General features: G+C 37.7%; 1 pseudogene; it reads right to left on the bottom strand.

The window, feature by feature from the left end:
- LOC142361495 (uncharacterized) overlaps nt 1–9,605 on the bottom strand; it is a 45,057-nt pseudogene extending 35,452 nt beyond the window's left edge.
- Nucleotides 9,606–26,891: the final 17,286 nt, after the last annotated feature.

The following is a 26,891-nucleotide window of genomic DNA, read 5'->3' as shown; positions in this document are numbered from 1 at the left end:
TTGAAATTCCTGATAAATAGGACCAGATAGAGAATCAGATTGGTTTCCAATAACATGTCCATTCCAAGGGTCATAATTAATGAATTAATTTAATTTTAGTAATAATTTATTTTTTTGTACTATCTTTCCAAATAATCCTATTCAGGCTGTAATAATAATGTATCTTAAAGGGCTGCAGTTTTCACAGTTAAGAGGTAATAGAGATAGATCTTAATCCCATTGGGATTTTCCCATTGGGGAAAGTTTGTTATTTCCACTGTGAACATGAAAGTAAATCTTCAAAGCATTCACATGTATACACTTAATGCATTTTATTGCCATGATTGTGTCTATACTAACAGACAGAAAAAATAGAAATTCAGCTTCTGTATAGATCCTGAACATAATTTTCTTATACTTTGTATTGTTAGGACTATAAAGCATTCTGCATTTCAATGCTATTGTGATCTGCTGTGCTAGTAAATTCACTTGAAAAATGCCCAGTTACAGTAATGAAAAAGCATTGTGCTAAGCACCTGATATCACTAACATGACAAAAAAAACCTCATTTGGTCCATGCTGAAACAGTTCTTGCAACAAAAGGACTTGCAGTCCCAGTAGAAGTCCCTTACACTTTTTCAAACTGAGAACCGAAACATATTCACAATCCTTGCTACAGAAATTTCAGTAGGATTTTTCCATGTCTGTCCTTTTGCTCAGAGTGTATCAAAGTTTAGTGGCTTCCAAATTCAGCTTTAGACTTCCTTCTGGACTTGTTTTTCAATTATATTCATTAATGCCACGTTTCTTAAGTAAAACTGATGGCTTTTTATTATGACTGCAGCACTTTTATTATGAGTACTAAGAATGTAGTGGTTAGATACACCCATGAATTTTGCTTTCTAAAGAGTGAATTAAAGCCAGAATGAGGACTCATGTTTGCCATGCCAAGCAGGAAGCTTTGCTCTTAAGTGCTATGACATGTAAATTTATACAAAAAGTCTGAATGGAGATTAGATATGCCTTGAAATCATCCAGTCCACTGAAAAATGTTTTTTCTTTTTCTCTGCTTCTGATGAACCCTCTCTTTTTCCATCAAAACTACAAGTTTAAGAGTTTCTTTTCTGTTTGTTTTTTTTTGAACACCTAGATGCTGAAGGGATCCTTGCTGCCTCCTATAGTCTTCTACTACTTTTGAAAAGGAGTAATGCCTTTCTAACATCATATTCATTATTCAACTATTAGTTAATTACATTAGTTAATTACATAAAGACTCATTCCCTTCTCCCACAAGAAGTAGTCAAATAAAATTTACAGTATAAATCAGTGGTCATGAAGAATTAGACAGCTCTAGTCTTCATTTACAGTCTGTGCAGACAAGACAGAGGATATGACTGCTTAACTGTGCATAGCTAATGGAGATAATAAAATCTCATACCAAACTGCATGGGTCTTAGACAATTTAAATAGTCTTTAAGCTTTGTATACTATTTGAACATATTAAACTATTTCAAAGCCACATTTCTGCCACTATCATCTGCTCTAATTTCTATTGACATCATAGTTTGTAAGTATGCAATTTTGCCATATGTTGCCAGATATTTCTTGCATATTATCTCTTCTTTTGTTCTCAGATAAATCAATAGTGGTGGAGATTATTCTGCTGACAGCCTCAAACTTCAAGCTTGTTTTCAGTCTAGCCTGGTGTAAGAGTAAATCTAACTGAAGACAGAAATTTCTGATTAGTAACTAACATAAATTAACTTGAGGTCTTTGTCATATTCTCAAAAGAACTTGTAATCAAAGCACAAAGCCCACATTATTCCTTGTTACACTTCTGGAAGAGAGTACTTTGTAAATTCACGTCGTTGGTTTCATTAGCCTTAATAGAAGCTTCGAGCTGTAAGTTGTTACCAATATTTTTGACTACTCTTTTTGCCAATAATTGAATTGGATTTTGTTGTAACTGCAAAAGTTTCTATAATGTTTTCTTACCAATGGAGAAAATATATTTCAGTTCTTGGCTTAAACATCTAAATTGCATGGAAGTAAAAGCTACAATGTATGTCATGGTTCTGAAGTCTTAGAATACAAGACCTTTTATTTTATGCAGCAAAACTTCCTTCTTGTAGAAATCAGAGGAACATAGAAAGGGGAGGCTAAGGCCAGGTGAGTTTCTCTGGGCTGCCTCACAACAGTGAACTATTTCCTCTGATATAAGGTGACCTGTGCTAATTTTGTCAACATATTTCTGGGTGCTCGATTATGCAGAAGACTATTTTTGGGGAAAATTCAGTTACTAACAATGGAAAAACGTCAAATATAGTTTAAAGAAACATTGTTGAATGTTTTTTCACACACTCGTAATTATAACATTTCCAATTTTATAAAATATTTGCATAATTACTCTTTTGAGATTTCATAAGTGTAATGGTTAACTACTATTATCTGGCTAATGTCTACTTCAATACAAAATTGCAGACAAAACTGTAAACAAATTTTGAACAATATACATCAGTTGTTCCTAAAACTAGCTGCAGTTTCCCCATGAGACACATTCTTATAAAGAGAAAGTTAACCCACAAGGGTTTACTTAGGAGATAACATATTCACATCGTATGTGAAAACATTTGTTACTGGTAACCTGTCAGGATCATGCTAATGCCATCTGGAATAAGACAATACACACTTCATTCTTATGTTTGTTTGTGTTTTCTAGTATTTTTCTAGTAAATTCTTTAGAAAAAGGCCCTTTAAGAGTGTTCTTAATGATTTTTTTTATAAGTACCCTGCTTTTTCAGTCACGTCATTTTTAAGATTGATGGTTATACCCAAGATAATTTCACTAGTTACTGGACCAAGATATTTGCAACTTCATGAACATGACAAATACAATGAATATATCATTTGCGCTGTTCGTTTTCTTCATTTCACATCATCTACCATTAGCTTTTTCTCATTCTTCTGTTTTCCCTCTGAGCCATCTGATGTACATTGTGCCAGTGTTGATTTAGATCCTACTATAGAAAAACATTCAACTGAGAAGAAATTGTGATAAAATGATTTTTTTTTCTGAAAAATTGATGTTTCTATTTATAGTGGATAATTACATATGGTATTCATGACTGCACTAGCACAACAGATTGGATTTTTTGTCCTGCTCAATGGGATTAAGTAGTAGCAAGCAAGTAAATGAGACTAGTTCTCTGGTTATGTGTTTCTGACCTACGTTTTTGCTATGACATGTTTACATATGGTTGCTGTAGAGAGTAAAATATGAAATGCCAAATAAAACTGGTTTTCTGCACTTGACAAAGATCCATATATACTTCTTTCTTGAAACAAACAAATAGAATTTCAAGGCTCCAAACTTGGACAATTGTACTTGAAATAAAGCAAAAATGTTAAAAATTCATGTTGTTAAAAATGACCTATTATTTATATCTAACAAGGAGACATGAAGTTGGCATGTATTTGGATGAATAAGGTAATGAATTATTAATTCTTAGAAAAGGAAAAGAGAAAAACTTATTTGCTTGTTTTCTGTTTTTATTAATGTCTCTAGTTTTACTGCATTATATCAAGTTCTTGAGGCTCATTTAACCTCCCTCGGGTCCATCAGACCCATACGCCCCCCCCATGTCCCAGAGCCATCTGTCCCTGTCCCAGTGGTTCCACAGCAGTTCCAGTCTCTAGCTTCCCAGAGCCCTGCCCAGCCATGGGTGCTAGGCCCACCTGTGGGCCCATGTCCCAGCCCAGCTTCAGCCAATCCCTATCACTGGGCCAGTGCCCAATGCCCAGGGCTGGGGCTGCTACTGGTGCCCTCTGGCCTTCCCTGCTTTCCAGCTGGGCTAGTTCTCCAGCTGGGGTGGTGGGACAGGCCCTGGCTGCTAGGCCATGTCCTCCTGTCCTCATCAGAAGCCTCTAGTGCCCTAACTACCGGGAGCCACTGCCTCCCAGTGCACTCCAACATGGTAGAAAGTATTCTGCATTTTTTTCTCAGGGAAATTCTGGAATTAAAATTGTGGGATTTGCCTTCAAGAGTTGTTTTCTTCTATCACAAGCTTAAAAAGAAGAGAAATTAAAATATGTAGGTTTTCCTGAGCAAAGAACCTAAGGATTTTTTATCTGTAGCAGTAGTTATAGCTCATATCCAGTTCTAGTTCTTTGTGATAAATCTTATAAAGGAAAATAAAGACAGATGCCCTTAATATGTAGTTGGTTACCAAACATATTCAACACGGTGCAACAGGCTAATAGAAAAATAGAAATACGAAATAGGATGAATATTTATATTTCTTCTTAGGAAGAAAAAAGTCTACTTATACCTGTAAAGGGGACAAGAATAAAATCTGACAAGGAGTTCTGATTTTCACTGTTTTTCCGCTGTCTTTTTTGATCGGCTTCTCTTGCAATATTCTAGTCTACAAGCAATCACTACCTTTTTCTTTTTTCTTTTTTCTTTTTTCTTTTTTCTTTTTTCTTTTTTCTTTTTTCTTTTTTCTTTTTTCTTTTTTCTTTTTTTCTTTTTTCTTTTTTTCTTTTTTCTTTGTTCTTTTTTCTTTTTTCTTTGTTCTTTTTTCTTTTTTCTTTTTTCTTTTTTTTCTTTGTTCTTTTTTCTTTATTCTTTTTTCTTTTATTTTTTTTTTTTTAACTGTATATTTAGCAAAAAGAAGGAAGGAAATCAGACCAAGTATCTACTATGACTGGCCAGAAACTCAGTTTTATTAAAAATTAAATTAAATAAATTAAACAAAAATTAAATACTACACATGTGTAGGTAAGCATTTTCTTCAATGATGTGAGGCAAAAAGATGTATATAATGCATGGGTAGGTAGTACTAACAAGCAACAGAAAATCCTTTACTGTTAATGTGCCGACAGGTATGCATGTGCAGCAAAGAAGAATATCAGAAGCACTAAAAAGGAGAGTTGTGAATATTGTACCTATAAATAATATGAGAATAAACATAAGAGTAATATTTAATTGAAGCCATGTATGTGTATTTTTTTATATTGGTATACTTCAGATACAGCTCTTACACATGCCAAAGGACTGGAGTTAGGAAAAGATGTGTTAAATCACTCCTCTCTTAAAGCAAATAATTTATTTATCTTGTATTAACTCTGCATCACAGAAGATAAAGTTTCTAGATACAGACTGTTCATCCTTTTGGTAACTTCTATGGGAGGACTGAGACCAAGAAGTCTTCCATTATTGGGTTTTAAGTGGAGCTTCTTTTTTTGTGCACAATTCATAAATTCACTTGAGAAACAAGAACAGAAATTCAGGAAACAAAATATTTAAGACTGATGAAGCACCCATAAAGAAGAGAGGAATGTCGAAAGGGTAAACATCTTTGACTATGGAACAAAATGAATGTAAAGCTACAGGGATTTATCAATAATTCTACACCAACCCAAGGAACTATGGGTGTCCAAAACTCTTGGATTCTTCCCTTCTAAGTACATTAATTTTTCTCTCAATAAAAAAGAAGTTCCTTAATAAAACATTTTTCAAGTCTTACTGATCCTTCCTGTCATTGCACCAGTCTTTCCACATGAAAATGAGACTTGCTATTCTTCTTCCTAGACGTATATATCTTTGCTTTTGACTATTACTTGAGTAACCACTGTGCAATAACATCTCCATTTACTCAATTTACTCATTCCATGAAATGCTAGTGAATTACTTCAGCACAGTAACTTTTTAAACATTTTTAAAATATGAAAATGAATATATGAAATCTAAGATCTATTTTTGTTCAACACATCTATGAAAGGCATCATGAAAACTGTATCATCCTGACCATTTCCTTCTTTCCCTGCGGAGAAAATAAAAATTATGAGAAAGATTACATCACATCAAAATCCACTTATTTCTTAGCTTCACATGATGCACCTATATGTTGGAGTGGGAAGCCGGTTTGGCAGTAACGATGCGATCCCAGTATGGGTAAAATCGTTCTCCTTTATTAGTCAGCAAAACAGGGTTTATATAGCTAAACAATTACAGCCTCTGATTGGTTAGTTACCCTTAACCATATATGGGCAAAATTGCTATAACTCGCTGCGACTGGTGCAGAGCTTCATCTTCATGCGGAAGTGACGATAAGGCAGGAAGCGGCGAGGAGGCAGGAAATGGCAATGCGGCACTCCCCTTGCGCCAGCATTCCGTGTTCGCCACTTTGCTTTCTCAGCAGTGTTCTGCATTCACTGCTTTCCAGGTCTATCTCCGGTACAAAGCCTGGGTTGCTCAATGGCACCAAACTAAGTCCCCTCTCGTCCAACCAGGACTCCACAATTCCCCTTTCTTGTTTTTGAGCAAGCCAGGTACAGTCGATCATCCTGGAAAGAGCTTTTATAAGACAATTAAAGCAAATACACATTATAATTCCAACAACAATCAACACAATACATATACACAAACCTTCTACAATTAACTCCTTAAGCCAAGCGGGCAAATTACCCAAGAGTGAGGTGAGCAATCTGTCCAAAAACCCCTGATTTTGTTGTATCTGGTTGGTGTGCTGTTTGAGAGTCCATTTTTTTGGTTGTGTTACCAATTCTCATTGACACTAGCAAGTTCAACTGTTGAGGATCCCAGGGTAATGTACGGTTTAGACCTTGCATGAGTTTTGCACTACAATTACTCACCTGAGTTTCTTTCGTACATTTGCCTGTACTATAGTTAGCAAAATGACCAACATTATAACTAGGTACACCACCACTGTCCTTGGCAAGTGTAACAGATACACAAAGTCCAAGGCTTACAGGTTTTACAAACGTCACAGTTGATATTGGTGACAAGTATCTCCTTGTGACCACTCATATATCTTTCCCTTGATTCAGGTTATTTCTACTCGATTGCTCTATTCATGAGAGTCTGCTTGTTGCCTCTCGGCTAACTTTCCTTGTTGACTCAAAGCAGGCTTCACGGCTCGGCTAGGCACCCAGACTGGACCGCGATCTGTGGAAACACACATATATCCTTGACCGTTAAAGATTACTGGTACTTGTCCAGCCCACTCTCCAGTAGTCGGGTCCCTATAGATTACTTTAAACCGCGGCAGAGTTGTTGTGCTATTGAACCTTAGGTTCTGGTGGTGTAAAACCACCGGCGGTGCTTCCCAATCACCCATAAGGCACAAATAGTTCAACGTAAAAAGAGCTTGATGCAACCTTGGTTGCACTTCTGTTTCAACCCCTCGCTACTTGTCTAAATAGTCTTTCAGCACACGATGAGTACGCTCTATGAGTCCCTGCCCTGTTGGAGAATGTGCAGTCCCTGTGGTGTGCTTAACTCCCCACGTCAACAAAAATGATCTCAGCTTTTGACTGACATATGCAGGTCCATTATCAGTCTTAATTTCTTCAGGCACTCCCAGCACCACAAAACACACAAGCAGGTGCTTACAAACATGTTGCGCCTTCTCCCCAGGTAAAGCAGTAGCCTATATCATTTTTGAAAAGGTGTCTATTGTAACATGCACATACTTCAGTCGCCCAAATTCTGGGATGTGTGTAACATCCATCTGCCATAGAGCAAGTGCCTGCAGTCCTTTTAGATTTACCCCTTGGCCTGTTCCTGGACCCTGCTTTCCACACTTGGGACAGGCCTGTACAATGTAACGAGCCTCATTCTCTGTGAGCCCAAATTGCCTTCGCAGGCCCTTCGCATTCTGGTGGAAATTTTCATGACTCTGTCTGGCCTGCTGAAACTTGTCTACTGGAGGCATAGGGCACGCGGGACTAACTAAATTGTCAGCAATCTGATTACCACGCCCTAGTCCCAGATCCCATTGATGACTACGTGCGTGGATGACACAACAAGGCGCGGCCCATTGAGACAGTAGAGTCTGCAACTGGATAAATAATTTACCTAATACAGGGTTAACCACTTCCCTAAGCAAGGCATCTGCTACCCGTGGCACCACTCCAGCCACATAAAGGGAATCGGTTACGACATTTAAAGGCTCATTTAGCCAATTAGTTAAGGCCCAGACCACGGCAGTCAGTTCTAAGGTTTGCAGCGAATCCCCATCCTGTCCTTGTATCGTATGATGACACCACTGGCCCCCCTCCTGCCAAGCACAGACTGCCTTACGCAGCCTCTTGCCTGCATCTGTGTATACTGTAACCCTTTCAGCCAGCGGCTTCTCCTGAACTCTGGGCTTCTCAAAGCATTGATTACGCTTCAAGACTTGCCACAATTTCCCCTTTGGTTGTTGGGAATGTATCCTCCCACCATAGCCTAATAGGGCTTCCTGTATGGGTAGGGCATGTCTCAGCCACCATTCTAAGTTTGCTGCCTTGACAGGTATACTGATGTCCTCTGGCTCCTGTCCTGCCATTTCCACTACCCGCGTCCTGCCTTTTCTGATTAGTTCCCCTATGGCTTCTGACCGTGTCTGTATACTAGTTTTCGGCTGCATGCTTAAAAATACCCATTCTAATATGTAAAATGGATCATCGCCCTTAGCAGACTTGTCAGTGGCAGAATCAGGGCTATTCGACGACGCTACACAGTCCTGTGTCTCCCCTTTCTTGTTTTTCCACTGACAAACAAGGGCATAAGATGATTTTTCATGTTTGCAAAAAAGCAAGGAGACAGGTAGGGTTAAAAGTCGTCTAGCAGTCCAGGTTGTTTGAAGCTTCTGCACAATGTGTTGCAAAGCTGTCTGTTGTGTCTCTGCTGTTATTCCGTAATAAGGGTCTCGCTGGTCCTGGTGTCGCACTGCCTCATCTATAGCCCGTTGTTGCCATGCCGACCCCCATAATAGGAACTGAGTAGGGGTTGGCAACAATCGCATTAAATTCCGACAGTCATATGGACACATCAAATCAGCAGAATAAATCCAGGTAACAATTTGTCGAGTGGCCTCAGATTTCACCCCATATTGTGATATGGTATTACGGGCCTGTTGTAAAATCTTCCAGTCATGTGGTTCCCATTTGCCATGACCATTAACCTGTACCACAGGACAGACTAATGCCTGAGTACTTCCTATGTTGGTAGCAACACTCCACTGTCCATCCAGGATAACGTCCCTTATGACACTGCTCCAGCGGCCAGGTCTGTCCGAAGCTGGAGGCCTGATTAAACATTTTGGAGAGGAAACCTCATCTTCTCGCTTGGGGGAGCTAGCGGTGGTTGACATATGCTGCAACTGTAAGTTCATCTCTTGGAGACGCTGTAGAACCGATTGTAAAAGATCACGCGCTCCCTTTTCCTGCAATTCATTTCGCTCACCACTAGGGGGAGTCAAGAGTGGAGATGCCTCGCTCTGAGGTGGCAACGGAGGATAGAGAGGACGGGCCGATGCTGTAGGCTGTGCTTCTTCCCCTGCCCCCTCTGTGGGCGGTACTAACCACTCCTCCCCTCTCCCTGGGGGTTGCAGTACTTCCGGATGAGGCTCATTTCTCTGCTTAGTCTCTCTAACGGCAACTTCCGGCAAGACCCCCACCCCTCCAACAGCGTCCCAATTACACTCCGCATTCGCCTGGATCTCGGCAACCGACCTACAGTTAGTCCCAGTCATCCCTTTTACAGCAGGTAGACTAAAAACCCGTACTAATGTCCCGGGCTTAGGCGCTTTATCTTTTCTGGATTCAGGAGCTAGCATTCGGGTTGCTGCACACGCTACCTCCCGTTCCGCTTTTATAGCCTTTAAAGTCTCTAATACTGTTTGCCAAAGATCCCGGACAGCCTTTATTTCCTTTTATTCCTTTTCCTCTCCCACTATTGTCTTTTTGCACATTGTCTCTCCCAACTTTTGCCATTCCGAGACACAATACAGTAGTCAGGTATCCACAAAGTGACCCAATCGCTGCCCCAACTTAATCAACTCTACGAGTTGTTTTGCCGCTGCCTCTATTCCTCTCTTAGAGAGAATACCGACGAGCAAAGTTGCTGCAGCCTCTGCTTCCTGCTTGCGGCTCCGGCCTCCACCTTAAACTGCGTCTGCTCCAGGCAGCACCGGCGGGCCCGTTTTTTCTCTGGGAGGTGGCTGTACTTGTCTGCCCTGCAACTATGCACCCAGGCAGCACCTCTCCCAACCGGTTTTTTCCCACTCCCCTCCTCTCTCTGCTTACTGCAGTCTTGGAGATTCTGCAGGGAAATCAACCATCCTCTGCTACCAATTGTTGGAGTGGGAAGCCGGATCGGCAGTAACGATGCGATCCCAGTATGGGTAAAATCGTTCTCCTTTATTAGTCAGCAAAACAGGGTTTATATAGCTAAACAATTACAGCCTCTGATTGGTTAGTTACCCTTAACCATATATGGGCAAAATTGCTATAACTCGCTGCGACTGGTGCAGAGCTTCATCTTCATGCGGAAGTGACGATAAGGCAGGAAGCGGCGAGGAGGCACGAAACGGCAGTGCGGCACTCCCCCTGTGCCAGCATTCCGTGTTCGCCACTTTGCTTTCTCAGCAGTGTTCTGCATTCACTGCTTTTCAGGTCTATCTCCGGTAAAAAGCCTGGGTTGCTCAACGGCACCAAACTATATCCCCTCTCGTCCAACCAGGACTCCACACCTATACAAATATATGAAATGGAGAGATGATAGAAGAAATCAATGGGTAGAAGCTAAACCATAATATCATAGGGTAGTTCAGGTTGGAAGGGAAATGAGGAGGTCTCTAATCCACCATGCTGTGCAATGCAGAGTCAGCTCTGATATCAGAAAGAATTGTTCAGAGTTTGATCCAGCTGGGTCTTGGAACCTCCAAGGACAGAGACTGCATAACCTCTCTGAGCAGCATTTTCCATTGCTTGCCTGTCCACGTGGGGAAAAGGTTTATCTTTATTCCCAGTTTGAACCACTCTTATGCCGATTTACTCTCATCCTTCCTCCAGGTAGCTCTGCAAAATGACTCACCCTGCTAGCTTGGGAACAAACTCCTCTCAAAGCTGTCCCTTCTCCAGTCTGAACAAGCCCAGAACCCTCAGCCTCTCAGCAGAGCTTACTTCATTTTATTTATGTGTCGATGTGTTTCCACCATTATGTTCCTCCTTGCACTTAAGAATCTTCAAGCATTCCCACCCCCAATTACAACCCACAGGAAAAATTTACAGTAACTATACTACTCATCATGCATCCAAATACGGGCTATATCAATGCAAAGTTGGTGTAGAACAGAAATCAGATTTCATCTGTCACTGCCAGACAGGAAGATCTAGAAGTCTGGTTGAAAGATGTGAGACTGCTGCAGCTCAAACTGTGTAAATTTGCACCAAATCTCTCTAAACCAAATCTATTAATTAAAAAACAATAGGGTGTGCATGCTTTCTTTTTTTTTTGTTTGTTTGTTACTTGAGATGGGACTCTGCCCCATATATCAGACAGAAAAAAAGCTGCAGAAAGAGATAAATTTTAGATAATAGCATGACGGTCAGCACATCTGTCTAAGCATCCAGTGCATAGCTCACACATTTTTCAGATCTTTTCAATATAGTGTGTGGCAATTACACAGGTTTGGTGCAGTACGGTTTGGGGCATTCAGCAAAATCATCCTGCTTATGGAAATCAGTTGCGTAAATAAATTTTCCACATTTTTGTCAGAGAGTATATCTGTTATAATACAAATAACATAATACAGGATGGGGTTGGAAGAATGGTACCTTTTGCTGATAGCATAGCTGTTGCTTGATATATTGTGGTTTCATGGCCAGATTATTAGACCAGTTTGTTCCAGTTTATAGTACTAAACTGAGAAGAAATGAAACAGAAAAATCTACAAAACTCAAATAAAAGTTTTTATTTGATTATAAGGGAATACAGAACTTAGTATGACATTTTTTCAGAATTTTTGCTTTTATGATACTGGACCTTTTTAGAATGTTTCTAAAATGACATTTGATACATTTCATCCTGGAATCTGTCTAAAGTTGGAGTCTCCCAAATATTCTGAAAAATTAAATATGCAAAAGGATATAATATATTACAATATTTTCCTTGTGGATTGTGTCTTAGACTGAATGTGGATAAAGCAAACTTTCCTGACATCTCCATTTCCTCTTTATAAGTCAAGTATGCATATTAAAACTTTAAGAAGGATTTTTCCTTATCAATTTAATTAATGCAGACTACTGTGTAACCTCACTAAACTGTTCTCTTTGATACAAATGCTTACCAAAACAAACTAAAAATCCCAATATCCAAACAAAACAACTACTGAAAATGGTCACATGATCATCTTAAATGTCTGATCATGCTATTTTTTTATGCCTTCTGCCTTTTCTTATGCTGTAGCCGGTACTAATGTTGCTGATATTTTCTTTCTGCCTGACCTAAACCCCATATTATTGAGAAGTCCTCTGATATAATATTAAACTGACCAAATGATCATATTACTTTTTATGCTGTAGTCTGACATGCCACAGAAACATCAAAGAAATACATATTTAAATTGGAACTAAAGAAACCTCTTTCTTGCTTTTTGAAGAACACTTTATGTAATACTATTATCCAGTATTATTTGCTACTGGTAAAAATTTGCAGTATCGGTTATACCTAAAGCTCTTTGATCTGACATTCCACCTCCTTCTCACCCTTTCACTCCCAAGTCCTTTTCCATTTTCTGAAACTTACTGCTGATTTTAGCTGGTTGATAATTTTATACTGAATAGGATTAGGTTTTCTTTTGTTACATTACTCCCACTGGACAATTGACAGTTCAAACTAGATATTAGTCATGGGAAAGTGAAGACCCCCTGATATTTTAAGTATAATTTCTGTTGCCTAACCATCAAAATTTTGAATAGTCAGTAAAGGATAGTAATGCAGACTGCTTTTAACTTAACTGATAACTGTCCCTTTTTGTATGATTCGTTTCCTAAAATTGGAATATAAACTGAGTGAGATGAATTGTGCTTTGGGAGTTCTAGTCTCTTCTTAGATAACAGATGTAGATTAATCAACTATTTTTGAAACAACAGTTTTTACTGCACTTGTCTTTTCTGCCTAACTACACAGTACTTTTTTCAGTTAAACACATCCAGTGCTTTTTCTGTTGCCTCACCGGCACAAGAAAAGATTACTGGAAGTGATACAAATACAAAACTCAGCATTCATAATTAAGTGTATCTGAATGCATTGCTTAATACTAGGAATGCAGCTGCCTTAGAGCAATAAATTTTTTTCTCTTTTTTCTGTTTTCCAATGCAAATACTTTTATTGTATTATATACAGTAACTCTACAAGACTACTCTCCTCTTCATTAGACCTGAATACATACCTCCTGTAAATCACTCTGTTTCTGTCTTTCATTATTCGCAGTTTCTGTTCTAGAGCAAGATAAAGTCTGACAGTTATGAGGAACATATCTGGTTTTGCCATAGACTCTGTTTATGGTCTTCTAGGGACAAACACCAGTCTATGGAACACGACTCCAGGTGTGCAGTGCTATTCTGCAATCACAGTACTCCGTGTGCTACCTAATCAAATTTTCCAGACAGTGAGGATTAGCATCTTGTCCAGCAAAGGTGTTTGGTTTGTTTTTGTCCTTAAGACAGAATTTGTTTTACTCTCTATAGCTTTAATTTTGTTTCCCTTTTAAACATATTGCAATAGTCATGGTCCTTCTATGTTCTTATTTTCAAAATGTAAAAGAATGAGATTTTTTTTACTTCCATCATGGACAAGTTTTTTTAACTTGTGTCTTTTTTTCTTGCTAGGATCTTACAACAAAGATCAGCAAACTCAAAAATCACCGTAAATTGCTACATGCTATTGTTTCTTCCTTTAAAAGCTATCTAAAACGGAATCATACATAATAAGTTTGACAGATATCATCCAAGCCTTCTCTTCCTCTGTTTTAGCACATCTAGTAGAATAATGCTGTAGAAGAAATATATAACAAGTCAGTAAGTACTAATGTTCAGAGAATTTTAGATGGATTGAACATCAGTGATAAAACCATTTAGGAGTAAAGAAGCTACTGAGGCAAAGAACAGAATTCTGCTTCTACCAAAAAAGGCTAAAGAGCAGAAGACGTGTGGATTAATGTTACTGTGCATATGCTAATTAAAATGGGGTATTTTGCCAATTAAAAAGATTCATGAGCAGGACTGAGGCTGCCAGTTTTGGTGGAGATTCACAAAAACAAAATCCTTTATCCCTCTCAAGTCTACAGCTTGCTCAACTTTGCAGGACAAACAAGCATTCATTTGTTTTTGTCAGAATAAGAAAATTCAAGACGTCGAAGAAGGAAAAATGGTGATTTTCTGTACAAATATATTCTTTAATTTACTTACATAATGAGTATACAACACTGAAATTTTGAATCAAACTGCTTTCTACTATTGCAGTTGAAATGAAACAAAGAAAACTGAAAAGTCCCCAGTGAATATAATGGTAAATAGTCAGCTTCGTTTAGAAAAGAAAAATAGATTCCGAGTCTTTTTCTATTTAAATCCATTGCCCTTCCTGTTAAAAAATTAAAGGGAAGAATGGAGAATTTGTCCCCGTTCTGGGTTTGCGCGGCAAGGCTTTGGGAGCAGGGGTGCTACAGGGTGGCTGCCAGAAGCTTCCCCGATATCTGATAAAGCCAGTGTCAGCCAGCTCGAAGACCGACCTGCCGCTGCCCAAGGCCAAGCCAATTAGCGATGGTGGTAGAGCCTCTGTGATAACATATTTAAGAAAGAGAAAAAAAAAAAGAACTGTGGTGAGATGGCAGTTAGAGAGAGAAGCGAGACTATGTGAGAGAAACAATTCTGCAGACACCAAGGTCAGTGAAGAAGGAGGAAGAAGAGGTGTTCGAAATGTCAGATCAGAGAGCCTTCCCTGGCAGCTCGTGATGAAGACCGTGGTGAAGCAGGTTGTTCCCATGCAGTCAATGGAGGTCCATGGTGGAGCACATATCCACCTGTAGCTCTTGGGAGGGACCCCACGCTGGAGCAGGCTCCTGCCAGGAGAGGAGCCCACACCAGAGCAGGTTTGCTGGAAGGGCTTGTGACCTCGTGGGGGACCCACCCTGGAGCAGCCTGTTCCTGAAGGACTGCATCCTGTGGAAGGGACCCACGCTGGGGCAGTTCAGGAAGAGCAGCAGTCCATGGGAAGGACTCACATTGGAAAAGTTTGTGGAGAACTGTCTCCCGTGAGAGGAACCTTCACTCTGAAGCAGGGGAAGAGTATGACGAGTCTTTCCCCTGAGGAGGAAGGAGCAACAGAGACAACGTGTGATGAACTGACCGTAACCCTCATTCCCTGTCCCCTCGTGCCACTTTGAGGAGGAGGTAGAGAAACGGGAGTGAAGTTGAGCCTGGGAAGAAGGGAGGGGTGGGGGGAAGGTGTTTTAAGATCTGGTTTTATTTCTCGCTTTCCTATTCTGATTTGATTGGTGATGAATGAAACTCCCTTTTCTCCCCAAGTTCAATCTGTTTTGTCCGTGGTGGTAATTGGTGAGTGATCTCTCCCTGTCCTTGTCTCAGCCCTTGAGCCTTTCATCATATTTTGTCTCCCCTGTCCAGTTGAGGAGGGGGAGTGATAGAGAGGTTTTGGTGGGCACCTGGCGTTTATACTGGCCAAACCAAAATAACCCCTTAAAATACCATGTAGGTGGTCAAAAAAATTAAATCCTGGCCTGGTTTGAACCCAGTAAACAGACTTCAGCAGCTAGTGAAAGATTGTTATAAAGCAGTTTTCACTGGATTTATGATAGTCCAGGAAACAGCAGAAAGCAGAAAATGAAATCATAACAAGTTATATGTTGTTTTCATCGATGTTTACAAAACTCTGAAAGCGCTAGTTGAATCCGCAAAAGGGGATAGTAGAAACCCAAAGCTAGCATGTATAAGACAGTCTCTGGCAATTCTATATGGATAACTTATGCATAGCTATCAAGGTTGTGAGAGTCTATGATACTTCTTATTGCATTACTCTAATTAAATGCATCACAAAAACTTCAAACTAGCAAAGACAAGATTCTTGTAGATATTTCCACAACAAGAAAAGAGGATGGAAATGATCCAGAAATCTGCACTGAAATATCAGACTTTACTGAGGAGCTAAATTAGTATTTGGTAGGTGAGGGAGTTGACCAAGACCTAATTCACCCCTGACTTCTCTAATAATGTCTAGTGTCATCATTCCTCTAGATAATGTAAGCAACTAGAACAGGGAATTGTCAAAGAGAAACATAATACTGTATTATATGATGACATCACAGTCGATATAAGCCTGAAGCATAGTTCTTGGTATTTATACAATACCTTTTAGCATAAACTCTACCAAAAGTACTATGTTTCCATTTCTATTATTTTGAGAACTGCAGTTACATAAAATATCAGAGAGAAATCAAATCATTTGGTTCACTACTGAGATTTATTCAAAGCTACAAATCACTCCTGAGCTTTAGTCATAGTTCCCACAAACAGTTATTTGGAGAACAGTAGCATATTAGAATTAAATGTGCTTGGAGGAGATTTAGCAACGGGATAGTTATATCACTAATATCCAGTAAAAGCCATAAATGTTCTTAAAGGAAGAAAGTTTTGGTGGACTAAATCAAAAGAAGTGTAAATTGTGTCCATTTCTCAGTTATTTGTCTACTTTAAAAAATGAGTGCAGTAATTAACTTTGGAAGAGTTAAATGTTGTATATAGATTTGCAAAAAGAGACATCATAGATATCAAGAAGATGACAACTACTTCCTTTCCTGCATTTTCGTGATGATTACAGGTACTGCTTCTAGCAGTTTAGGTGGTAGATTACCCGAAGTGGTGCTTAAAAAGATTTGCCTTATATTTAATTCTAGTGACACCACTCAAAGATTAAAAAAAAAAAAATCCTTGGCTAAAAAACTATACTTCTGGATATCTGTATTTTGCAATAGGGCATTAACAATGCTAGCTATTATGAAATTTTACATACCTCTATAAGATTTATGTTGTTGAACCTGTAAGATATTATTGAAATACAGTATTTCATCTGACAAAACTTCTTGTCTGGTAAAAAGCTTGAAACATGTATTGTAATGACTATTTCAAGCTTGCTATATACAAGACAGCCCAGTTGGATTTGGAGTAAAAAGTCAAACCAGTTTGAACTGAGATTGTTAGAGCAATAATATTTAAAACAGATTACAATTTTTTTTTTTTATATTTTTGGACAATAGAGCCTATTATTTCTTGATCATGTGTATTTTCCTGCATTAAATATTTGCATATTAGAGACTTTTGACCTGTACAAAAGGATTTGTCTCTGTATACCTGGTCTTATTTTCATAAATAAAGGTGCAAAACTAAAGAAAATTGTTTTATTTTTTTCTCTTGCACAGAAGTTAAATATTTTCTAAAATATGTCTGAAAAAGTCAAGCTTACTCTTTTTGCATTATGTTCTTTAAAAATGTAATGAACAGAGAAGCATGACAAAACATAAAACAGATTTTGAATTAATATAATAAAAATTTACACAGAACCGAACAACACATTAACTAAGCTTTTCAGGAATTTCAGAAATAAATGAAAGCATTTCACATAACTCCTATAATCTGTTGGTCAGTGTGTTAGCAGCACTTTATCAGAATAATTTTATTGCCCTGAGCTGCAGATGTGAGACTTGTAGGGTTTGAATTTCACCATGTTATATAGAAGGAAAGGCAAAAAAGAACCTCTTTTACCTCAAATTCTGCTGAACAATTAGATGTCCAAACATCAGTGCTGATAATACATAGACTGTTTGCCAAACATGCATGTATACACATAAATAATATCCAAGGGAGTGTGAATAAGGACATATTTTTCATTCCTGAAATAAAATAAACCAAAATAAAAAAACAACTACAGGGAAAAAAAAGCAACAAAACCCCAAACCTACATATTCTTTAAAAATGATAATTTGTGTCCATGCAGTGCAGGAAAATAGTTACATTGTTTAATGATTTATCAAATACAGTAACACCTTTTATGCCTTCAGACACTTGTTTATTTTATTTAATTACATATAATGCTCTAAATACAAGATTTTTGCTATCTTCTGATGCACAAAGGGAAGAAAGTACACCCTGTTTACATTATTTCTTCACTTCCAAGTCATTTTTTTACATGAAATAACTTTTTTTATCCCAGGAGAAACATTCACATTTCAGAGACAATATCATGTTGTCAAGAAATCTTTTTCATAACAAAAAATCAGTACTAAATTTGGGCTTCAGATTTATGACAAAGACCTTGTTTCCCTGTGATGAGTTTCGTGAGAAACAGATACAAAAGGTAGTGATAATTAAAATTGTGAGATGGATTCTTACATCTTTGTGGAATTCTTTTGATTTCAGTAGGCTTTTTATCAGACACCATAGTCATATACTGCAAGGCTATGGTCATACACTGTTGCAAGGCAACAGCATATGTCTTCTTTTTGCTTCTTGCAGTAGCAGGTGAACCGGAGCTAACTACTTTAAGCCTGCAACAGCCATTAAAATATTATTTTTCCTAAAACTCTCTATGTGACCATTTTTCAACATCCCCACTCCAGAGGATTCTTTTGTCAGTACTTAGTACTTATGTTCAGAGAGATAACTCATTGTGTGTATACCTTGTAACATTTTTTGCTTCATTACTTTCATATTTAAATTTTCCTGCTTATATTTTAGTATGTTGCAATATTTTCATCTGTTCAAAAAAAATATTTGAAACTATGTTACTCTAATCATCCTCTAGGCAAATATATATGAATATATCATTCTTATTGTTTAACGGATAAAATCACCACTAACACCTCTAAGGAACTAACATTTAGGGTACTGGCTAGTCTGATTTTCACATACTGAGCTTGTCTCTAGGGCTGTATTATTTACATGCATGCAGAGAGGCATTTCTTCACGTCTTTCTTATATAAACTAGTACTCCTTGTAACCTTGTAGCCTTGCAATGCAAGGTTATTGCCCTTGCTGTTCGCAGGCCATAACCTTTGCAGTGGATTTGCAATTGTCAGACTTGCTCTGACTGAACTTGACCTGTCTGTAGCTTTGTCTCAACTTGTTTTGGCTGTGACAACCATTTCTGTAACAACTGACCAGGTGATTCTGGCTTATTTGTTTTATTTATCTTTCTGTAGTACAACCATAGTTTTATATGGTGAGTGGAAATAAGCGCTACATAGAAGAAGATATTTACAATTCTGACACAATAACGTAGAGAAATGCAGGCCTTGAGAAGCAGAGACACAGGATGCAATGTAGAGCGCAGGACGGGGATGAGAAGGGATGGGTCACAGGTCTGGCACTGGAGGCACCGTGGCTATGAGCAACAGCACTCGTGGTTAGTTAAAGAAGTGGAGACCTGGAGCTGGGCAGAACTGGGTTTAAGCATAACAAAGAGAAACAAAGAAACAGTATCTTACATATGTAAACATCACAATATATAGTAAATCTGGATGTAACCTGAAGCCGTAGGCCAAGGAAGAAAGACAAAGTTGTAAAAGTGTGTTAGCAAACACATAAAAATAACCCCAAGTTGACTCTAGAGAGCTGAAGAAGAAAACATCAACATGAACATCATATTCCTCCTGGTAAAGGACTCCAGACACTGAAAATTCATCGTGACACTCCCTCCTCATTCGTGTGAAACCACAGAACTTGGACCCAGAGGAGCAGGGTAAGGGTGAGCACAACACCAGGAAAAGGGGTGGAAATTAAGAAGCGTGTGTAGAACAATTTTATCTGCTTTACTATTCTTTCAGTTTTTTGGTGACTATTAGATCTGGACTAACAATGATCAGACTCTCAAGATTTCAGTTATAGTAACAACAAATCCTTGATTTTATTTATATATGAGATGTGCTTCCTCTTTGCCCATAGACAAGATTTTGAGCATAGCATTCTTCAAGATCTAATTCACTACGTTCTATCTGTTCTAATTACTACTGATGACCTAGTGGAAAAAAGATAAGTAGAACACTGCTAATTAGTACAATATTAACAAAAAAATTATCTTACTTAGGTGGAAGAAGTTTTGTTCAAATCTTACAGCTCTCAGATAAAAGATACAATTGTCTTTCTATGGGAAAGTGACCCAGTTATAAAATGTACATGGAGATTCCTTTCACAGCTTCTGCCATCAAGAAGAAATACTATTTGCTAATTTCTTGTGCCAAAAAATAACAAAAATTTATATTTGTGTGGTGCATAGTTCTGTATAGATGGCTGTAAAAAGCAGTTATTGTATGCACAATAGGATATTTGACTCCAACACAGCGACATATTGCAGAAAAATTCAGACCCGAAATGATAGCAGAAGCCTTGAGAAGTGGAGACACAAGTTGCAGCTTGTGGGTAACATTCCACAAATTGTCGAAAGCTTCATGCTCTGTAGTCTTCTGATGTGTTATAATCATCTGCTTTTACGAAGAACTGAAAGGCAATACAATTCTTGAACTGATGTGAAGAAATACAAGTATCTCAGTATGATCACAGTACAGAACAATGTATTTAGAAGTCTGTGAAATATATTTTTATATGGACATAATATTAATAAACATGAAATTAATAAACATGAATGTAATAAAACACAGTGTGAAAAAGAAAAATATCTGAGTCTGGTGGAATGTCTCTATAACTGAAAGGGAAGCTCCCCATTGAATTTATCTTGACATTTAAGTTATGTAAATTTTTACAATGGAAAGGGAAATCTGAAAAGTTTCCAACAGTTTTCATCTACTCTCTGAATCAGAAGGGAAATACACAGTAATAATCCCGTAGCTAATTAAAACCTGCTGCCTTGCAGTTATAATGATACCTATATTCTACAGAATAAGGTATAAGAAAAGGTCAGGTATCGGAAGGCTCAATGTGATAATCAAAATAATAGTGTCAAAAATAAAAAATGAAATAAAATAAGAAGGCAAATTACATTAGACAGAAAAAAAAAAAACAGAAAAAAGAGGTGGGGATAGGAAAATTCTAATTGGCAATACTGAACTTCGTCTTTACTCCAAATGACTTCCAAACGTTCCAAAGAACCAGGCAGAGCAACAGAGGATCCTGTTAGTCTAAGCTTTAAATAAAATGAATTAAAATATTCCCAGACTAGGTATACTAGTTACACATTAATATTTCTTTGGTAAAAGTATGTCTCCGACTTCATTTCTATTCTTTCTAGCATGACAGCCAGTTGACCAGTAGATGAGAAAATGACCAGAGGAAACTGGCAAAAAAAAAACCAGTCCTGAGTTCAGGAAAGTCCTTCACTGCTTGGTGTACCAACATTTCAAACACTCCAGAGGTTATGCTAAGAGAGGCTTTCAGGGCATATTTTTGCTTGCTTTGAAAGTTTCAATCTTATGGGTTTACCCTCTCCCAGAATTCATATCTGATCATATGGGCAGCTTCTGGGAGTGAAGTAGCAGACGTAAACTAGACTGACTATTAATATAATGATGCCCTAAGGTAAAGCATTTTTTGTTCACTTGCAATGGCGTATTAATAGAGAGAGACACAAAGAGCTACTCTACAGAAGCTGCTACTGCAATTCTTCTCCTGTTGAGAAGTCTTAAGTTTTTCCTTCCTACAGCTCTGTATTCTTTAGAACATACAACAGTACTTTCCAGTCCCTCAGGAGTATATTAAAGACAATTTATGAAAAGGCTGTTAGACATTTTGAGCTTTTATTGGTGCAGGCTATATACATATCTTAGGTGAGTGTGCACATGAAGTTTACAGTGCGCATACTAAATATAGATTTGATAACTTATACACAAACTTATACGGAAAAATAACACATAAAAACCAGAATAGCAGCTAAACACGTTATTTTTAGCATAACGAATATGCGTTATTCTAGTATATATTATGTCTACACAAGATCACGATTTATGGTGTAAATCTATGGCTATTCCTGCCAATTATTATCTTTTATCTTTATGTGATCTTTTCCACTGTTATGCAGCAGAGTAGTTCATGGGGTTTTGATCTGTCTCTTTGACCAAGAAAAGACTGAGAGGGTTCTGAGTTCCAGAAGCACTTTCCTTATTGGCATATCTGTTTAGACTGTATGGGAGGGGGAAGGGGGGGTGACTTCTTCTTCGTTTGGTAGTATAGATGTGGAAAGATATTTGCTATGTGATTTCAAAAAAAACACTAGAGTATTCAAATTCTTAATAACTTGGGGAGTGAAACAGCACAACCATGAGAGGTTTCTGAAGTTACCACTTGGAACAGATTTTTTTCCACCCATTGGAACATGTTACCAGGCTACTATTTAAATCATAAAAGATATATTATCAAGGCATGTTAACTTTTCCACAATAATGCTTACATCCTTATGCTCGCTATGCTTTCTCCTTGATAACGACTCACTGCTGAGATGATTGTATTGTACAACGCAATCTCTACTTTGTTTTCTGTAAGAGTATGATTACTTTTCACTTTGGGGTATTTTATATTTCCTCTGTGTAACTATATAGACATTTAAAAATATGTGTGTCTGTTTTTCTTAAAAGGCAAATACTCCTCAGCCCTTTGTAGAAAACTATAATTGAATGCTTGCACCAAAAAGTACCTTATTATTTAAGTACTATTGATATGCTTGGTGTTTTGAACGTACTTTTATATGACAGCAAACTTTGCACCTTTTCATTAAGTGTAAGTATATGTATATGTACATGTATGTGTGTCTGTATATAAACAGATATACAGTATATTTCTGATCTCAAATGCATACACTAAAATACAGCTTTAGGCATTAAGTTTATTCCCAAATGCTGTAGCAAATTTTGTAGTATTTGTATCCCTTTTTCTTCTTTCGCCCTCTAGGTCTTGCTTTTTAGTCTACCTTTATGAAAAACTTAAAAATTTGAGAATAAACTAGTCATGAAGATAAAGACTGAAATTATTTGGATAAAGTGCTATTAAACACTAATTGAAAAATAATTACAGTAAAGTACCAACCTGAAAATGAACTTGCTTCTCCTTGTCTCTTAAAATTACAATAATCATAAAAGTTGCTGATATCCTATATAATATTATAATTATTATCAGAGAGAAGCACGAAAAGTAAAATTATTTATTTCTATATCTCACAATTTTGTCATTAATGTATCTACCAGATTCCAACTGTTTAATTTATCCTTTACTTTGACTTGCCTTGTTTTTTTCCATGTATTATAAAATATCAAGGTGTACGTATGGGCATGCTGCCTTTTGCATGTAGGACTAGCACTTGCATGTCCATTGAGATCTGAATTAAGTTTATGTAGTGTTTGCAGGTAATTTCCTATGACATATCTTTCTTGTGTAATTTGCAAGGACTGTAGGTTTGGAAGAGGTCGAAGAACAGAGACACAGTGGAAATCCAGGTAAGCCTCACCCACTCCAGAAATGTTCATATCACTTTATGAAGTTATACTTTCATTCATTAGAAAAAGAGAGAATGAGAATGATGATAAAAGTTAGTTGAAGCATTAAACTCTGATCAGCAGATTGTATAAGATTATTGCTTAACAGATTGGGGAACATTCCACCAAAGCCATGTAAAAATATTGTTTGAATAGCAAATAAGACCTTAACTTTTAGACTTTGTCTTCTTGATATATGTATATAATATTGCAATATATGTTACATTTTTCATCACCCAAACACCAATTTAAATAAATATCAGGGTAAGATATTCGGCCAAGCTATGTAAAATATAATTAGCTGAAAACTTGGAGCTCCAGTGAGACCCAAATTCAAGAGCTGATGTGTTAGAAGCAGGATTCTTTGGGCTTTTCTAAAACACATATTCATTTTTTATGGAACTAAAGCAGTAATTAGGATAAACTCAAAGTTACAGTCAAGAAAATTATCCTATCTACCATTTAATTTGTGAGGTACTTCAACTCCATATTACTTTACTTTTTCCTGTGTGGACATCAACAGGCATTTTCACCTCTGTTTTTGTGCATTTATGAAAATCCCAGTCATAATACCATGTAGATTGAAGTCCATTTCACAACTGAACTACACCTCTCTACTTTCTTTTATGATCCTCTCACGTTAGACTGAAAATACGATTTCTGCCACTGAAAACATGATTTCTGCAAGCCTAAATTTAATCAGCTAGTGCCTAAAAAAGTATAGTGTAATTCTCAATACTCTACCCTATTGTGTCTATGCCCTTGTACTTCTCCCAATTTCTGAACTGAAATGTGAATTGTTGTGTAGGGAGGGTTCCTGTAGTCAGTGACTCATGATATAAAATGCTTCTGCTCAGCCAATTGCCACCTAATAAGGTCAAGTTTTTTTGTAAGAAGTCACAGCTAAAGACACAGGTTTAAAGCAGTTACTGCTAGCTTTCATTTTGAACTTTGTGGGAGTACTCTGCTTAGGTAAATATAGGAAACGGCAATAATTTGGTTTTGTTGATGATCCTACCTAGATTATAGCTTAAGTCCCTCACAGTGTCACAAGTCTTGCCAGCAAACCTGCTCCAGCATGGGCTCCTCTCTCCACGGGTCCACAGGTCCTGCCAGGAGCCTGCTCCAGCGTGGACTCCCCACTGGGTCACAGCCTCCTTCAGAGGAATCCACCTGCTCTGGTGCAGAATCCTCCAGGGGCTACAGGTGGATACCTCCACCATTAACCTCCATGTGTTGCAGGTGGACAACTTGCCTCACCACAGTCTTCAGCACGAGCTGCAGGGGAATCTCTCTTCCGATGCATGGAGCACCTCCTCCCCCTCCTTCTTCACTGGCCTTAGTCTCTGCAGAATTGTTTCTCCCACATATTCTCACTCATTTCTCTGGCTGCAATTGCTCTTTGGCAAGTTTTTTTTTCCTTCTTAAATATAACAGATGTGCTACCACCATCGCTGACTGTCTTGGCCTTGGCCAACAGTGGGTCTGTCTTGGTGCCAGCTGGCATTGGCTCTGTTGGAGAGAGGGGAAGCTTCTAACAGTTTCTCACAGAAGCCACCCCCATAAACCCTCTGCTACCAAAACCTTGTCACACAAATCCAATACATCCCAGCCCTTGCCTCTGTGAATCACATATTTAAGAATTATTATTAAAATACACATTCATCCACAATCTTTGCAAAATTCACTCACTTCAATCAAAAGAACTCCCCACATCAAAATCAAAATAACGTCATCACAACACTGAACAAAAGTGGACAATTTACACAGAATGCACCCCTTGTCCCTTCACCACAATTACAGCAATCGAAATTCCCCATGATCATTCCACTCTTCGCTCTCTAGCTGTGTTCAGTCCTTGTTTTCCCATTACCTCTCTCAATCACTATCAGTTCTCTGGGTTTGGCCATTGAGATAGTTTTTCATCCAGTGAAGAGTGTACCCTTCCAAGTCATAAGCAGCCAGTTTCTCCAGGGCGATGTTGTGGGAAAAAAAATGTCAAAAGTTGTACTAAAGTCTAGGCAGAGAACATCAAACACATCTAGCATTACTAGTCTTAAAAATCCTGAAGAAGCAGTGTCTGTATTTCAAGTAATTTTGATTTAATCTGTGTTCCTATATTTTGTAAGTTCTTCACATCACATGAAGGATCTGTACTCATTTTGGACAGCTATGAATTCTGTGTTCTCTTATTAGCCAGTCTAGGCTCATGTCTTTCAGGATCACCTTTTTCAAGTAAAACTTTGACTGTAAGAAAATGATAAGGAATGAGGTATTATACATCACATATGGTTGAATAATTTGGTAGACTTCTCTCTCCCATTAGGAGAAAGATTGTTGTACATCTTTAACAGTAGTTCACCATAGATTCATAACAGTGCAAACAATGTGGACACCTTTATTTTAAAAGCAAAAGATGGAGCAAAAAAGTAGCCCTTATTTGAAGCAAATCCTGGTATTGAACAGTGTGCACACATCACTCGTGTTTTTCTTTAATGTCAGAATTAATTTAGCCCGTGAAAGACTAATGCTGGCATAACGTACCTGAAGATTTTTTAAAAAAAATTTTGACTATGAAAAGGTGATAGTGAGCTGTTGTGGGAAGCAGTTATACCTCTTGTTGAGTCTTCATATCACAGGGTTTGCACACATGGATTTTGTTGCAAACTGATAGTTTATTGTTTTTTGCTCTGCCCTCATTTACAGAATTAGTTCATCGTCATCCCGTGACCTTCTAAAAGACTGAATTCAAATGGATTATGAATGTGATTTGACAAATTAATTGAAAAATATCATCAGGTGATTATTAAATAGAAAGATGAAGATGTGATTGTGGATTTGGAAGTTCTAGTTGAAGACTGCAGAAAGATAGAAGCATACGGCTGTATGCTTTTCTTGTTACTCTATGCATCTGTTACTGGCCTGTATCAGACAATGGTATTAACCTGTGATCATTCTCATTTTCTTCAGGATATAAAGTAGACTAGGTAGAAAAGCATGTATTAATTTAATTAAGCTTGACCGCAGTTGCTATCTCAAGATGGTGTGAAACTATATTTAGGAAGACTTCCTTTGCAATTATATAGCCATAATGGGCATGCTAGAACAATTTATCTTATGCCCAAGGTCTAAATTATCCTGCAGGTGAGTCCTGTCATTAGGCTTATGCTAAAAAACATGGGCGGAATATGGCTCTTATCTTTGCTATGCTAGAGGCAAAAGTTGTACATCCTGATAAGACCTTTACGTTTGGTATGAGATTTCTTTCCTGACTATTTTGACAATTTCCTTCATGAGAAATCACTATCTTTTATCTATATATGAAAATACTTAATGTATATACTACAATATATGCTAGTCATATACAATATGCTATGTAGATACTAGAATGGTTGCTATTCATGCATGGAACATGTGTTTTTTCCCAGTTAATTTATTCTTTGCTAAGAAGTTCAGTTCTTCAGTAGCTGAAAATATTTGCAAACTAAGGACAAATCAGGCAAAAAAAAGAGACTTGTTTTGATTTTAGGGGACTAAGACCACACCCCCGTCCAAATACCAACAACCCAAAAC

Source organism: Opisthocomus hoazin, chromosome 5 (assembly GCF_030867145.1).
Source record: "Opisthocomus hoazin isolate bOpiHoa1 chromosome 5, bOpiHoa1.hap1, whole genome shotgun sequence".
NCBI classification, from domain to species: Eukaryota; Metazoa; Chordata; class Aves; order Opisthocomiformes; family Opisthocomidae; genus Opisthocomus; species Opisthocomus hoazin.
The sequence above is the reverse complement of the archived record's forward strand: the minus strand, read 5'-3'. Positions and strand labels throughout refer to the sequence as shown.